Source organism: Manduca sexta, chromosome 23 (assembly GCF_014839805.1).
Source record: "Manduca sexta isolate Smith_Timp_Sample1 chromosome 23, JHU_Msex_v1.0, whole genome shotgun sequence".
NCBI lineage: Eukaryota > Metazoa > Arthropoda > Insecta > Lepidoptera > Sphingidae > Manduca > Manduca sexta.
This window is the reverse complement of record NC_051137.1, coordinates 1,653,783-1,669,471: the sequence shown is the minus strand read 5'-3', so window position 1 is coordinate 1,669,471 and position 15,689 is coordinate 1,653,783. Positions and strand designations below refer to the sequence as shown.

The following is a 15,689-nucleotide window of genomic DNA, read 5'->3' as shown; positions in this document are numbered from 1 at the left end:
CTAATTAACTTAATGAGAGACGAAAATGTTTTTATGCGACTGTTTCTTCTTATGAAGGCGATAGGTTTTCGAAGATTTAATGGTTTAACGTCTTGATAATAATATCTTTAATTACGTACTTAATTATCAAGCTTGTAATTTATACTGCTGTATTGTACAATTGGGCTCTGATAAACAAAATAGACGAAATGTGATATACCCAGATGAACTTCTTACAAGAGACTATTAAGGAAAGGTCTGGAAGATTTGACTTTGGACGGAATTATTTTCGTGTTTTAAGAATTTTGATTGTATAATGTAAGTCGAACAAAAAGCCAACATCACGCGGTGTTCCCAGGCGGTCACCCATCCAAGTACTGACCGCGCCCGACGTTGCTTGACTTCGGTGATCGGACGAGAACCGGTGTTTTCAACGTGGTATGGACGTTGGCGACCGATATATCCTTGCGAATGATCAGATACTAAATCTTTAATAAATAAAGACAAAACTGAGGTAGTTTAATAAAAAACATACAATACCAAAAAGACTTAAACTAAGTCCGTTATCTTCTAAGTATTAAGTCATAGCAGCTGACAAACAACCGTATTACTTAAACAATAGAGATTATAAACAAACAGACAAAAGAACAAACATTTGAATCGCACCCTTGTTAAGAACAATATACCTTGAAGACCGCAATAAAGATCGAGTGTTTTAAATAACCGTTCAGTGTAACAATGTAGATAATAATATCAGCCCTGTATTATATACTTGCCCACTGCTGAGCACGGGCCTCCTCTACTACTGAGAGGGATTAGGCCTTAGTCCACCAAGCTGGCCTAGTGCGGATTGGTAGACTTCACACACCCTCAAAATTCCTATAGAGGACTTCTCAGGTATGCAAGCCACCATGTTTTCTTCCACCGTTAAAGCGAGCAATAATTAATATAGATAAAATTAAAATTAAGTATTTCCTAAATTATGACAATATTTCGCTTTATTTGTCTAGTTGCGTATGAGGCTTGTACAACATTACATTTTAGATTCGATTTCCGATTCCGTTCATAAATCAAAAAAAAAATCTAAGTTGCAATACGCTCAATATGGCGGTAGACATCTCCTATTACGTCATAGATCGGTATCATTTTTAATTGTCATATATATTTATGCTATATAACAGAAAAGTTACTCTATTGCACCTAATGGTAAGTGGTACTTAGAGTATTGACTGACGAGAAATTATCCATCGCCAGTTGTCTTTACTACGCCGCGCCGGCCAACAAGATCAGAATATCGAAAACCATACGCGACACACTAACGTAGGCCACTATGACAGGTGTTTTTACCTTTACAGTGATTTTTCGGACGAATATGAACTTCACACAAGCATACCTAACTTCTACTAAATACAGTCCGCTCGCGAGCTCCAAGGAATCATATGAAAGGTTGAAGTAATGACTTAATACAATGATTTTATCGATATTGCGTTATCGATGAAAATGGGTAGTCAAGCATTGAACTTACGAAATACATTTATTACATCGATAGCATAATTTCGATAAAATCATTCTATTAAATCATTAAGTTAGCGTTCCGTAAGATTCCGATAACATAATTTAGACAAAATCATTCTATTAAATCAATAAGTTAGTATGTCTTAAGATTTCTCGGAGCCAGCGTGTGGATAGCACATTATTTACAAAATCAAACACTTCGAAATAACAAACCTATGCAGGTGATATATTTAAACAGGAATATAATCATTTTGTTAAATCCCTTACTTTCACAGATAATTACACCAATAAAGTAATTCTAAATACCGACAATATAAAATTTCGAATAAGCTCTACTACTCTCGAAATAAAGTTGCTAATGCAATAAACTATATAATCTCAGCTTCAAACACAATGGTTTTAGTGGACATTTGTTTTTTCCTAAAGCCGGTTCATAAGCGCGATTATTTGCTCTTTAAAGACATTATTGTACATAATTATTCATTTTATACGTTGCTTTGTTCTGTTTATTACTTAAAAGCTATTGTAGAAAATGTTTGCAACCAAGGACACTATTAATATTATTAAAACTTGCGCGAGATATACTAAAGTAAAGTAGGTAAGTCACGTCGCGAAGGCCTCTCGATCACTGTGGTCATGAAGATGGCCTACCTAATAAATTGAAACTGGTTGGCGAATCTAATACGTGAAACCGTTTTCCTATCTAATATGGGATACTATTTAGTTAATTAATAATAATAATAATATCAGCCCTGTATTATATACTTGCCCACTGCTGAGCACTGGCCTCCTCTACTACTGAGGGATTAGGCCTTAGTCCATCACGCTGACCTAGTACGGATTGGTAGACTTCACACACCTTCGAAATTCCTATAGAGAACTTCTCAGATGTGCAGATTTCCTTACGATGTTTTCCTTCACCGTTAAAGCGAACGATAAATTCACAAAGAATGCACACATGATTTTTTAGAAACGTCAGAGGTGTGTGCCCTTGGGATTTGAACCTGCGGAAATTCGTCTTGGCAGACCGTTCCACACCCAACTAGGCTATCTCCTGGCTGTTCGGTCCTCCGCTCTCCTTGTGTACAGTGGTCGCTATCCGGGCGGATATAAAATATATCCTACCACCAGCAAACATACAAACCTATTCACCCGTAGACAAATCATTAATGCATTCCACATTGCTATTCGTCAGCGGTGGAGATGACGTAAGACATGCTCGAAAAATGTACTTCGAACCAGCATTACACCAATCCAAAAACCTCTCAACCCTCTAACCAGAACAATAGTTCTAGCAAAAATAATATACTTATAAGTATATTTAAGTAAATAAACTAATATTACTCTTATAACAGAAGTTGAGTTCCTAATAACTACCAAAGTTATAACACTTGGAGGAAACTTGAACGACATTTTTGCACGCGGGAACTTACTAATTAACCCCGGGGAACAAAGCCGAGTGTGCCATATACACACACCCAAAGACTGGGGTGACAACAAGCGTTACTATTACTTCCTATTTATTACTTAAAACAATTACATGCAAACGAAAATATATCTTAATCCAATGGCACAAAGTTGAAATTGCAACGGCGAGTAACAAAACAAGGGTTACCACACCCCAGAAAATGTCATTGGAAATTTGACTCTAAGATATGACAACAAAGTCCGTATGTCCGTGTTGTAGTGATACCAAAGTTATCTAGGGTTGGCACAAACAAGTTCATTATGCACTTAGACAATTAGTGTACGCCCGCGGCCGACTCTTTCATTGTCAGCCCTGAACCCTTCCGGTGTAGCGCCTTGCTGTGTGGTTCGCCTGTTTCATTATTAAATAAAGGGGATTTGAAAATCTTATCGTGGAAAATCTTTTTTTCTCTGTTCAAATAAAAACTCATTAATATCGTTTGCGCGTATCTTCACGCCTCCACGAGGGTGGGCAGGCGCTTTGTTGACGTCACACATTTTGTAATACGCGTTATTAATATGCAAAGATGTCGAATGGAAAAAGTTTTTTAAAGTTGTGAGATGAGACAAAAGCAGAGGTTTCTATGGTAGTGTGATATCGTAATAATTATGAACGTATATTTATGCTTGTATTTATATTCGAGAATAAAAAGTTACGTAACGTTACAGAATATTCTCGATATTTTGGGGACCAATATCTACCTATTATTTTGTTCAATTTTGAGGTGAATCTTTTCCTCACAACACCGTCTAAATAATACTTAAAATTCACAACCTCTATCAGCAATCAACATTTGTTTACGACACAGATTTTTTTTTATTTCTGCCTCCATAACAGCCACATACATTCTTGTATCAGGGTTTCCGCAAAAACTAAACTCATTACCGCTCGAAAGCCTCATCAAATTCATTTACGTGCCAACCCTGAAACGCGATGACCCAAACTCCACACTCCGAGCCTTACTAGTATAACTAAAATTCAAAATCCAGAGCTAGTAAAATTGGTTAACACGACACGTAGTGAAACGGAGAATGCACGGTGGGTGGATATCCGACCGCGGCGTATCTGTCCAAGCGAATCCGAATAACCGGCCAAATCCGAATAACCGGCCGAATTCGGAACGTATCCGTCTAAACCGGCGCGCGGCCACTCCGGATCGCGAGCGGACCATTGTTTAGAATACGTAGTGCATATTATGCACCGTGCTGAATTTTACACAAGATATTTGTGCGAAATTGTTTTGGTACTGAAATGTTACGTTTGCGAAGGAAACTAAAATCTGAATATTAATAATTTACGAACTATATTGATGTATAAAATTCTTAGGATTTTTCAAAAATGGAATCTAGAAAAACTGTCAATAAAGTTTGTAATGGTAAAGCCACAAGTCTATCAGTTTTACGTATTTTATTTGTAAATAGAGGCGAAATTCGTATAAACTGATACCAATTTATAATATTTGGTCACTGAACAGCAAAAAGCCTTTACACCAAAATCACAGCCGCAGCACGCGGTGCAAACCTAATTATTTACAAAACAGCAAATCTAAGCATTACGAAATGTCAATGAAATCGCCAGTTTACAAATTCCTAATTACAAGTCAGGGACACACGCCAATCCGCGTGGATTGCTAATGCGACAAATGTTGCGGGCGGGCGGCTCACAAAGGTGCGAGCCACAAAATTGCTTGTTTTCACACGCGGCGCTGTTAATCATTACGTGTCGGTAATGTAACGCGGCGTGTGCGCACTGCCTCACGGGATTGTGACGTCATACGATTTGTTTTAGGTGTGACTGTGTGGGTAGAGACTAGCGCTTTTGTTTCTAATAATCAGTGCTTTGTTTTAGATTTTAATGAATGTGGAGGCAGTATGAAAAAATGTCTTAGTTATAAAAAAATGCATTGCTGGTGGGTTGTTAGTCGTTGTTGTGTTGTAACAAGGTCTCTCATTCAGTTGTATAGATATAACAATAAAAATAAATATGTCGAATTCAGAATATCCTCCTTTTTGAAATCGGTTAAATACTAAAATGACCGAAATTACAAATATTACAGATTTATGCTTTTACCATTAGCGGTGCCTTACACACTCGTTTACAAAATATGTAACACAACGTGCAGTAATGAGAAACAAAAAAACAAAAAGAAATCACTAATAATGGCGACAAAGACGGAAGGCAGTATTTTGGCGACTTCAATAGATATGTTGAATACTTATCCCTTTGTTAAGTAGTGATCAAACTACAGATGATGATACGTATATATAGTCATCATACGGTCATCTGGCTAAAGAACAGGTCTCAAAATAACGCAACATGGACATTTCACTCCACACTAACACCATCTATTTTCTAACCGTGCCACACACGACAATGGACCCGCGCCCACACGAGTTAGAACAAATTGCTACTTGCGGTGGCGACGTGTGATCGCGATTCAGCGGCGCGCGCAAATTACCCGCCGCGTTTTGTTTCCCGCCGACCTATTTGTGCACGCTTAGTGTGCGCCACGCCTAATATTCGGTTTTGGATTACCAGTCGACTAATTTAGATATTTTATTGTTCTCACGGTTTTGGTGGAATGTTTTAGTTTTGATATTTGGAAATGAAATTTGTGGTACCTTGAGGTGCTAGTGGTGACAGTGACAATGGTAAGCGAAATGGTGATATATATATCAGAGGCCGTCAAGCAAACGAATCTTTGTGAATAAGCTGAAGAGTTTGTTTGTTTGAACGCGGTAATCTCAGAAACTACTGAACTTCTATCCCGGAAAAACTTTGTCACGCGTGCGCAGCGGGCAATGACGTATAATCTTAACATTACGTAATAATATCATGACTTGAGCATTCAATCAGTGTTACGCGCCGCACTCTTGCGCATTCAAACTACAAATACAAGTCTACGTATACCAAAACAAACAAACCAAAACCAGTACATTATCGCCTCAATCTCAAATAAATAACAATGTATAAACATTTAAACCGATTTAATAAAAGAATATAAACATATAATGTTATCAGATCGCATTTCTGCTTTCATTCTTTCTTTTAAAAGTGAAATAAAAGAAGCGGGACAAAGGCTCGTACCAGGGGCGAGTGGAGAGCCCTCTACACCAACCACTTGTAATTGATATTCACGATTATAACAATTATTGGAATTTATTATTTTTTTTCTTTCAAACGGTTTTTTGAGGTTTCTGTTCTGAAATCTTGAGTAGTTTTGACTTGTGTGAAGGTATTAATATGTATTTGTACGCGATAGCCTGGGTGAGAATGGAATGGACTGTAGAGACCGAGGCCTATAGATTCAGACCCTAGGCACACACTGACTTTTCGAAGTTTTTATTTCTTAGATCAATACTTAGATCAATGTAAGAAATAAAAATTTAAAATTTTTATTTCTTACATTGATCTAAGTATCTGTTTCTTGTTAAATTAGGCGTACTTAACTAGAAAAAGTCAATCAAATTACTGTAACACGTATCGTAATAATGTTATGGTTAATGGAAGTTTTACTAATCTATCGAAACAATGAAGTTTGGAAATTATCTAAAATCTTATATTTATTTTGTACTTATGTCAGAAATAATATTAATTAACATATATTTACAATTAAACAAAATAACACAGATATGATATATAAAAAAACACATAATTTATTTGGGTGCAAATCTTATACGTATGATTGAAATCGCTTACAAAATGCATTTATCTATATAATTACTTATTTTTCTTCCATCAAATCGCGGCAATTTACTTTAATAATACCTATATATTAGGTAGATATTTAGAAAAGGAAAACTTCAATTATCATAATATATACAACTAAGTATCAACTATAACTATTATACTGTACAATTTCCTAGTATTGTAAATGAGGCTTCAGGATATTATAATAAAAATATGTAAAGCGTTAGGTATTGCCTAAGAATATAGGCCATTTACAAAGATTAAAAAAAAGTAATTTAAAATAGGTAAAACAATTAGTGTTAGAAAAATTGTGTCATACACTGCATTGTTCGCTTTAAAGGTAAAGGAAAACATCGTGAGGAAACCTGCATAGCTATGAAAAGTGCGATAAAAGAAGTAGTTTTATTTCAACAACATATCGGAAATTTTAAATTATTTGACGGTTTTTAGTGGTTTTGAATACAGTTTAATTTATTGTTAAAAGATTTATTTTAATTTTTTGTGTTATAAAGAAATATACTGCCTGGATGATGTTACTATCGCGCTGAGGTGTAGGAATTCTTCCCTGAAAAGGGGAAAAGGTATAATATGGATATATGTATGTAAGAACAAGATCTAACAAAAACCATTGCATAAACAACACTGAATAACTCACAGAAAAGGAATTACTTAGAGGACATGCTTATTCCCGTTATTTTAGTTAAAAACCAAACTCATGAAGGGATTTAAAAAAAAATGGACCAATCTGTAAGTAAGTTCGTTCAAATAAAATATTTTTTTCCTTCTCATTTTTTAAAGTCGGATGATAAGCAGTTGAATGTTGCTTTCCTTACAAGCATAAAGCCAGCGTACTAGTGCTTTGAATCAATAGATTCTGGATTATATTTCTAGATCATTCAAATTTGTGCGAGTTCTTATCATCATTTATATTATACCATTACACAATAAACACATCAATGATATCATAGGACATTATGGGGTTGGTAATGATCTAACTCCGCTTCTTTCGATAATACAGACAAGATCCAGTGCCGAAATAATTTTTTTTTATGAGTGTAGGCCGCTTTATTTCCGCCGCCCCATGTAGGTAGGATAATGTATGTATGTATATATATAGGTTTCTAAAATACTTAATAATTTTCCATTTGTTTGTATTATGGAAGGCACTAAAGTTAAATAAACTAATTAATTAAATCGAGTGAGCGTCCTCTGAAATCTGCCGCCCCTAAGAGGCTGCCGCCCTTAGGCCGAGGCCTATACGGCCTACTTACAAATCCGGGACTGACAAGATATTCTTCTCAATTTCTTTTCGCTCTGTTTCCGTATAGCGTACGGCATCACGGTCAACTGGTCCGAAGGCGGGAGGGTGCAAATCGAATTATAACGCCAAATTGAGTGCTAATTCGTCGGCGACTCCCGTGGGAGCGGCGCGCTATGGGACGCCGCTGGAGCTTGCTGTAACCATGGAAACGATGGGATATTCTACATCATGGAGATGTCAAGGAATTTTAAGAAGACTAACGGCCTGTTTCTCAGCTTCTGAGTAAATACCTCTTGTCACATAAATGTATAAGCCAAACAAATTAAAAAATCACACTTTATATACCAACATAAAAGGTGATAAGATGAGTACTATTTACTATTGCGGATTGATACAACTGTAAAATAATTTACTTGAAACTTCTGACACAAGCCTTAAAGAAATGAATTGAGAGTGTTTTTTACATATAATATGTATTTACCATATCCGTTTATTTGCAAGGTGGGTTGACGACATTGTAAAGTTTGTGGTTGAAACCTGGATGCGACTGGCTCGAGACTGGAAGAGGTAGTATTGTATGAGAAAGGCCTATACCACGCAGTGGTCCCTTATAAGTTGTGGATAATTATAACGATGATTTATCATGGTATTTTCTGCTCCAAAATTGTTATATTAATAGGGTAATTGAAGAATAATTCTGAGTGTATATACAATACATTGCTTTTAAGTTATTTAAGATTAAGCATTGCACACAAGTCTTTTTCTGTAGATCATAATAATATTTTAGATCCCAATAATTATTTTTTACATACCTACGTAAATTTATAATTTATTATTTATCCTAACAGTCACGTAAACAATAGATTTGTTATGTGTATTATAGTCATATATTAATAAATTCGTTATAGAAAAGTCTCACAAACCACCCAATTCGTGCACACCCGAAGCACCTCGGCTCCCTCTAGCGCTGGTACCAAAACACAGCCCCATGAGAAACCGCGCGCAAAGCGCAGCACTTGAAGATTTAATCGCGCCATTTTTTTGTTTTCCCTTTGTCATGTCGTAACGCGATTGTTTGGTGCCGGGCATTCGAAGCACTCGTCGCTCAAGTGTCTATGATATTGTAAGTTGACGCATGAATGTAATTAGGGCGAATGTATTGACTTGTGTAATTAAAAAATATTATTTGAATGTGGATTTTTTTCGTCTGAGAAATCGTTGTTTAGTTATGGAATTTGTTCTGAATTGTTTGTGTTAGAATGGTATAATATTTTTATAAGTGGGCCAAGAATACTCCACATTAAATCATTGAAACATATTTAGTGATAAATCTTGATTAACAAAGAATTGTAGTTACATTTTAAACTTCACAAAACTATAATTTAAAAAAATATATTCGTAAGCAATTCTTTAGGATTATGTCTTACAGTTTACATAAATCGCAGTAGCCGCAATGAACATTGTTATTATTATTGTAAGCATCCGAATTCATCGCGTAAAGCATCAGTAACCATCCTCTGTATTTAATTCACCCTTCATAGTCGGATAAAACGTACTTACAATCAGCATGGAAATGAACGAAAAATAAATTAAAACGAAATGAGAGTTTAAAATTGAAATGCCGCCGCGTGGTGTCAAGATAAGCCAACTTTTCGCGCAGACATGAGAGCGGGAATAGTGATCGGTCTATCTGAATGTTTTATATCCAGCAAATGAACGAAAACGCCTGACAATAATGTTATAGCAATGTTGTGTCGCGGAGGAATTGTATGAGTTTTATTCAAAGGGATTTATGTAGCTGATCTGATGAGACAACAATCATCTGATTAGTGGCAGCCTAACAGCGTACTAAGCTGGAGTGAAGAGGTTATATGTGCTGCTCTGGGTTAAACAGTCAAATTATGTGTGGATCTCCCAGATTTACGCAAGATAATTGTGTCCCATATGACGATTGCTGGATGCAGGCGGCTTCTAAGAGTTTGGTCTGGGAATCTTTAGTGAAGGCTATGTTCACGAATGGACTTCCAAAGGCTGAAGAATATCTGCCGGAATTTTATTCGAGCACAGTTTAATTAAACCTTACAGCATGAAAATATGTGTGCATGAGTGTAGACCCAAAAAACTTGTTAAATATTTGCAGTTATAGTAAATACTATAATGTATGCATAATAATTATATTAAGTAGAATCAATGCAAAATTCTCGAACTCATAATAACAACAACAAGAGTAAAATAAATTGTACATCATTCATTCCATTTTCTCCAACTTAAAAACTCAAATAACGTACGCATAAAGATCCATAGATAATAAATAACGGTATAAAGTCAACAATACCGACCAGAGACACACCCGTGCCGCATTTTTAACCAAAGAGAATCTTTTGTGTTACATCCAACAATTCATTTGTGGGGGTGTTTGCGGATGATTGTTGCATTTTAGGTCTTATGTGTTAGTGATAAGGGGGCCGCGTGTGTATGGGTAACGTTGTGTGGGTGACAATAGCCGCTTTCAGTGGGCGGATGCAGGTTTTTTGACAAATGGCTAGCTGGACGATTTGTCTCGTGTAGGGCGACGGACGCAATGATTATATAGCGTGGAAATTATAGACTGGACACTCTTGATAGCAGTATCGAACGGTAAAATTTTTCAAAACGTAGCCCGGGGCAAGAATAAAGCCTTAGTTAACATATCGCGACCAATATAAAAGAAAAATAAAACTAAGACAAACGTAAATAAACCTTAAAGGAAAGTCGGCAAGAATCGGGCTGAATGGACGCTACGCCACTGCTTGTTAGTCTAGATTTTTTTATATTAGCCGCCCAAAAAAAAAACGAATAGTTATATACATACATACATACATAACATCACGCATTTTATCCCCGAAGGGGTATGCAGAGGCGCAACTAGGGCACCCACTTTTCACCAAGTACTTATGTTCCGTTCCATGATGTGATAGAGGGCGAGCCTATCGCCATATCGGGCACAAATTCCAGACTCCGGGCTGATACCGAGCAGAAAAACCCAAATATCACTTTGCCCGACCCGGGATTCGAACCCAGGACCTCAGAGCGCTATTGTACCGGACGTGCAATACAACTACGCCACCGAGGCAGGCAGGATAGTTATATGGCTTTTTTAAGCTAGAAACTGACCTTGTGCTGCATAATATTCTTATAAATTACACACCCTGTATAATATTAAAATGTCCACATAAGTTATCGCTTTATTGTTTATAGAAATATAATTAAGCCATTTATAAGTTAGGCTAGTAAAGATTCCCAAGTTATGCAATCACTTTGTTTATCTAGAAATTCAATAATATACACTCAAGTTGCCTAGCTTTAGTACCTGCTGACAAAGTGATAAGGTTACCCCGTAGTCCTGGTATCAGTTACCTCATTCCAAGGGTTTAAGCACATGAATTTGATAACATTATGAATTACGAAATAGTGTGGAATGACTGGCCTGGCCTTAGACGAAATGGATCGATCAGGAGAATCCTGAAAGAGAAACTTATTGTGTATTCAAATCTAAAAGAAGAAGGCCGTCGTGAAAGATATACAGGTTTCAAAAGTTAGGAGGAACCACATTCAATTCGCGGTTTTAATGTTTTCTTCCTTCTTCGAGGAATCTTCTCCCAACGTTTCGAAGACTTTACAGCCTTCGTGGTCACGGGGGAACGGAGGTGTTATTCATGCGCAAAGTCAAAGTTACAATATCTACCTACATTTTATAATTATACAACTTTTTAAATTTTACATTACTTATTTTAGTATTAAACCGCAAAAAAATCCGAAAAACAGATTAATTTTAATGTCTAACATTCGCATAAACATAAGAAATCTGAACTTTAACACTTAACTTTACGCTCGAACTATGTAATTACATGTTATATAGGTAGAGAAATAAAAAAGATAGAAAAGTATGATCTAACTCAGAACTTCCAGAGACTCCGCCGAAGTAGACATCACAACCTGCGGCCTCTCTCTACTCTTTGACCAGCCCAGGGCGGGCCAGCCTAGCGCTGGTCATAAAGAATGTTATGATATTATATCATTTTTCCTCGAACACAATACTGAATGTGTACGCCGCCATTTCCTGCCTCTAATGCTTTCCTCCACGCATTAATGTGTCTTACAGTTATTACGTTTTGTTTCTGCTTTGTATTGATTTAAATTATTTATTGCGTTTTGTTAAAAAAAATAGAATTTTACCCAAAGGAGGGTTGAAGAGTGTCCCTAATGATGAGCTTATTTCAAATTTGACTAACCACGTCTACCACAAGTACTGGATAATTCACGTTGAGTGAACTGTAAATCTCAATTTCCAAACCTGAAAATTGATCTTAAAGCTCAATTATAGCCGAAAAACGTAATGTATTAGTACTTGCTCCGGTTATAAATGCATCTCATCCTAAACTCAAGGTTATTACAGGGCCAGTCGATGGAATTTCATTACTACTTTATAAAAACCAACTGTTTTTGACACCATGGGCGCGGCCAAGCTTAGTTTTAGGAAGGCACACCTTCACACATAATAATATCATTGAGAGTTTTTTTCGAATCAAACCGCGCGGTTTTTTAAAAAGGCTTTATCATATAAACCTCTGTAGTCAATAGTTCCTATTGTTGCAGATTTATTCAGTGACCATTTTTTGTGATGTATTTCTGGACAGGGGGGTGCTCATACACCTACTTACACCCCTCCCGGCGCCCAGTTGACACTAAAACGTTAGCCCTAAATGAAATTAAATTTGTTTTCTATCACCAATCATCTCTAATAGTATTCTATTCTGTAACGACTCTAAGGCGAAATCCTTTCAACCTTAATTACAACCACAACCATAAACAACTTTTAATCATAAAATTGACCAATAAAGCATCATTTAGACATCTCATCGCGTTAAAACGCGACAAACGCGTCCTTTCAGCGTCAGTGGCTCGCTCACTTCGCGTTACTATGCTAAACAGAATGCCTCGGAACAAAGTTGCTTCTTCCATCTCAATCACTTTGTCTCTAAGTTATTTGATGCTGTGAAGATGGATTGAATTGGCCTAAATTACGACACGTGTAAAAACGTCACATATTTGGAGTCAATGTAAATTTATTATATAGTTTTTTTTCTTACCCGACTAAGAAAGTAAACAAATAGTTGATATTAGTTGTTTTCATTCGTTTGTTTTTATCCCACTGTACCGTTTTACAACATGCTGTAATTATTTATTTTTATTCTGTTTATTTTCTAAATGTTAGTGCGTGTTTTCATGTGTTTATTATACATGAAAGCACGTACGCACTAACACGTCCTTGCAATTATAAAACGAGAATACAATGTAGTCCTTATTTGTACGATTCCTTGTAACAAATACACCCGACACAATAACAGTGCAACAAAAAAAGTCTTTAAGTTATTGAATATAATACTACAAAGAAACAAAAATCGATTGACCATCCATAAAAATAAATTATAAATAAAGCTCGGTTTTATTTCCAACGACCAATACTCTACATTTCGGCAGCACACTGTCTTATACACTTTGAGCGTCTGAAATGGATCCCCCGACGCTATAAACCGACTACAGAGTACAGACGCCCTCGCGAATTATTTGCATTATAATGTAACCGAATTATATTGTCGCCTTTATATCTGTTTTGAACAGAAAGTGATTTGAAATTGAAATCGTTATACAACGTCCTTGTGATTCAATTAATTGTGTAACTTTGTAATGGAGTTCTTTTTTGGAGAATATACAATCATAGCGAACTTCGAGGTAAGATATTATTGTCGATCCTATTTATTTTGTAACATCTACCTGCCATCATTAAAAAAGTTCTTCGTAAAGCCAAGGCCTCGAGCCAAAAACTTATAAAATATAATTCAAAAACTGTTCAGTAACAAACGTTTTATTGCCTCTCAAATAAAGTTTCGGAACGCGCCATTAACTAAGTTTCACTATTATCGTTTATTTATTATTACTATACAATTATAATAGCTATCGTAAAAAATGAAGGACATATAATAGATCGAAAAAATATTGTAATCTTTAATTTGTTTAAAAGCCATTGGTGTTGCGATTTTTTTTTATTTTTGAACAGACGGTTATCAACCGACGTATACCCAACATAGCTTTAGTTATTTTGAGCCTCAAAACAAAAAAAACATTATTAATTGATAATGTTAATTAATCACTTCTCACTTACAAACTATTAAGATCTGAAAAGTAGAAAAACAGAAATAAAATACATTGAAATAACGAAATAAACTACTGCTAATCAGAATAACGCTTTATAAATATTGTACAATTGATAATTTTTTCTTTATCCGCAGAATATCATCGGAAATCTTACTGGCATATTACCGTCATCAAACCACGAATATGGCTTTGAATGACGAGACGAGTTTGCTGTTCGCCTGATGATAAGCGATAAGACCGCTCATAAACAGTAGAAACACCATCCAACACCTTGAATTACAAAGTAATGTTTGATATTCCACTGCGCTCGCTATCCTGAGATATGACATGCAGTGGCGAAAGGTGAAATTTCTAAAAGGGCATCCGACACAAGATAAAGCTAATAATATTCATGAATGCGGTCTGCAAATCTTTCTAACTATAATAAGATCCTGTATAAAAGGAAGCCGACAGGAATCAGACTATATGGACCTTTACTGATAAAATGTTAAATCTTATATCCAGTAGCTACACTGGCTACAATTAATATGACTATGCTAAACATCAAAATCCACAATTATCTGTGACAAATATCTTCATTTATGGATAAAGTAAAAACAACGCAACGCCAAATTGTCATAACAATAACAATAAATAACAAAGCGGAGTGCACAGCGGGTCTCGGAGCATCAGTTCCGAATCATTTCACCTCATAGTAAATATCTTTTGTGTGATGCCATTTAGCTAACGTTGTTGGCCATTATGGCAACTTTGGGGGGATGGTACTACTAACTCTATTTGGTGGTGACAAATTGTTTTTATGACTGTTTTATGTTAATGTTTGTTACGGTCTTTAAGTGGTTTTTTGGTATTTATTGAGATATTAACGTATTTAGTCGCTGTAGTATATTGTCAATAAATAGCTTTTGCTCGCGATTTCGCCCGCGTGAAGGAGTTTTCCGGGATAAAATTCCCGCTGTATATTTTTCTGGGATAGAAACTTGCCTATAATCTTCCCAGGGTTTTAAACTATCTCCATACCAAGTTTCATAAAAATCCGTTCAGTAGATTTTAACAAAATCGATAAAATACAGACAGACAGAAAGGGGAGATTATGTTATACAATATGTATAGATTATGAGGTTAGTAGCTTTAATAATACTTATTTATTTCAAGTACCAAGACTCATTATATTTGTTATTATAGGGCTTACACTAAGTTATTATGTTTGGAACTGCCGAGATGAATGTCCGCTGGTTCAAAACCTAAGGGAACACACCTCTGAATATTTAAAAAAAAATATATTATGTACGTATTCTTTATGAATTATCGCTTGCTTTAACGGTGAAGGAAAACATCGTGAGGAACCCTACATACCTGAGAAGTTCTCTATAGGAATTTTGAGGGTGTGTGAAGTCTACCAATCCGCACTAGGCCAGCGTGGTGGACTAAGGCCTAATCCCTCTCAGTAGTAGAGAAGGCCCGTGCCCAGCAGTGGGACAGAAGTGAACTTTTTAATCTTAATTTAGGGGCTTCATCGTAAATTCACAATCATGTTTCTTCATCTGAAGATGACAAATGTTGTATAAAATTACGCAGAAT

The 15,689-nt window shown here is 35.9% G+C and overlaps 1 non-coding gene across 1 annotated transcript; it reads right to left on the bottom strand.

The window, feature by feature from the left end:
* Positions 1-312: 312 nt before the first annotated feature.
* Positions 313-431, bottom strand: LOC115443869. The gene has a single exon (XR_003938667.2). It is a non-coding gene; the product is annotated as a 5S ribosomal RNA (ribosomal RNA).
* Between the last annotated feature and the right edge of the window lie 15,258 nt (positions 432-15,689).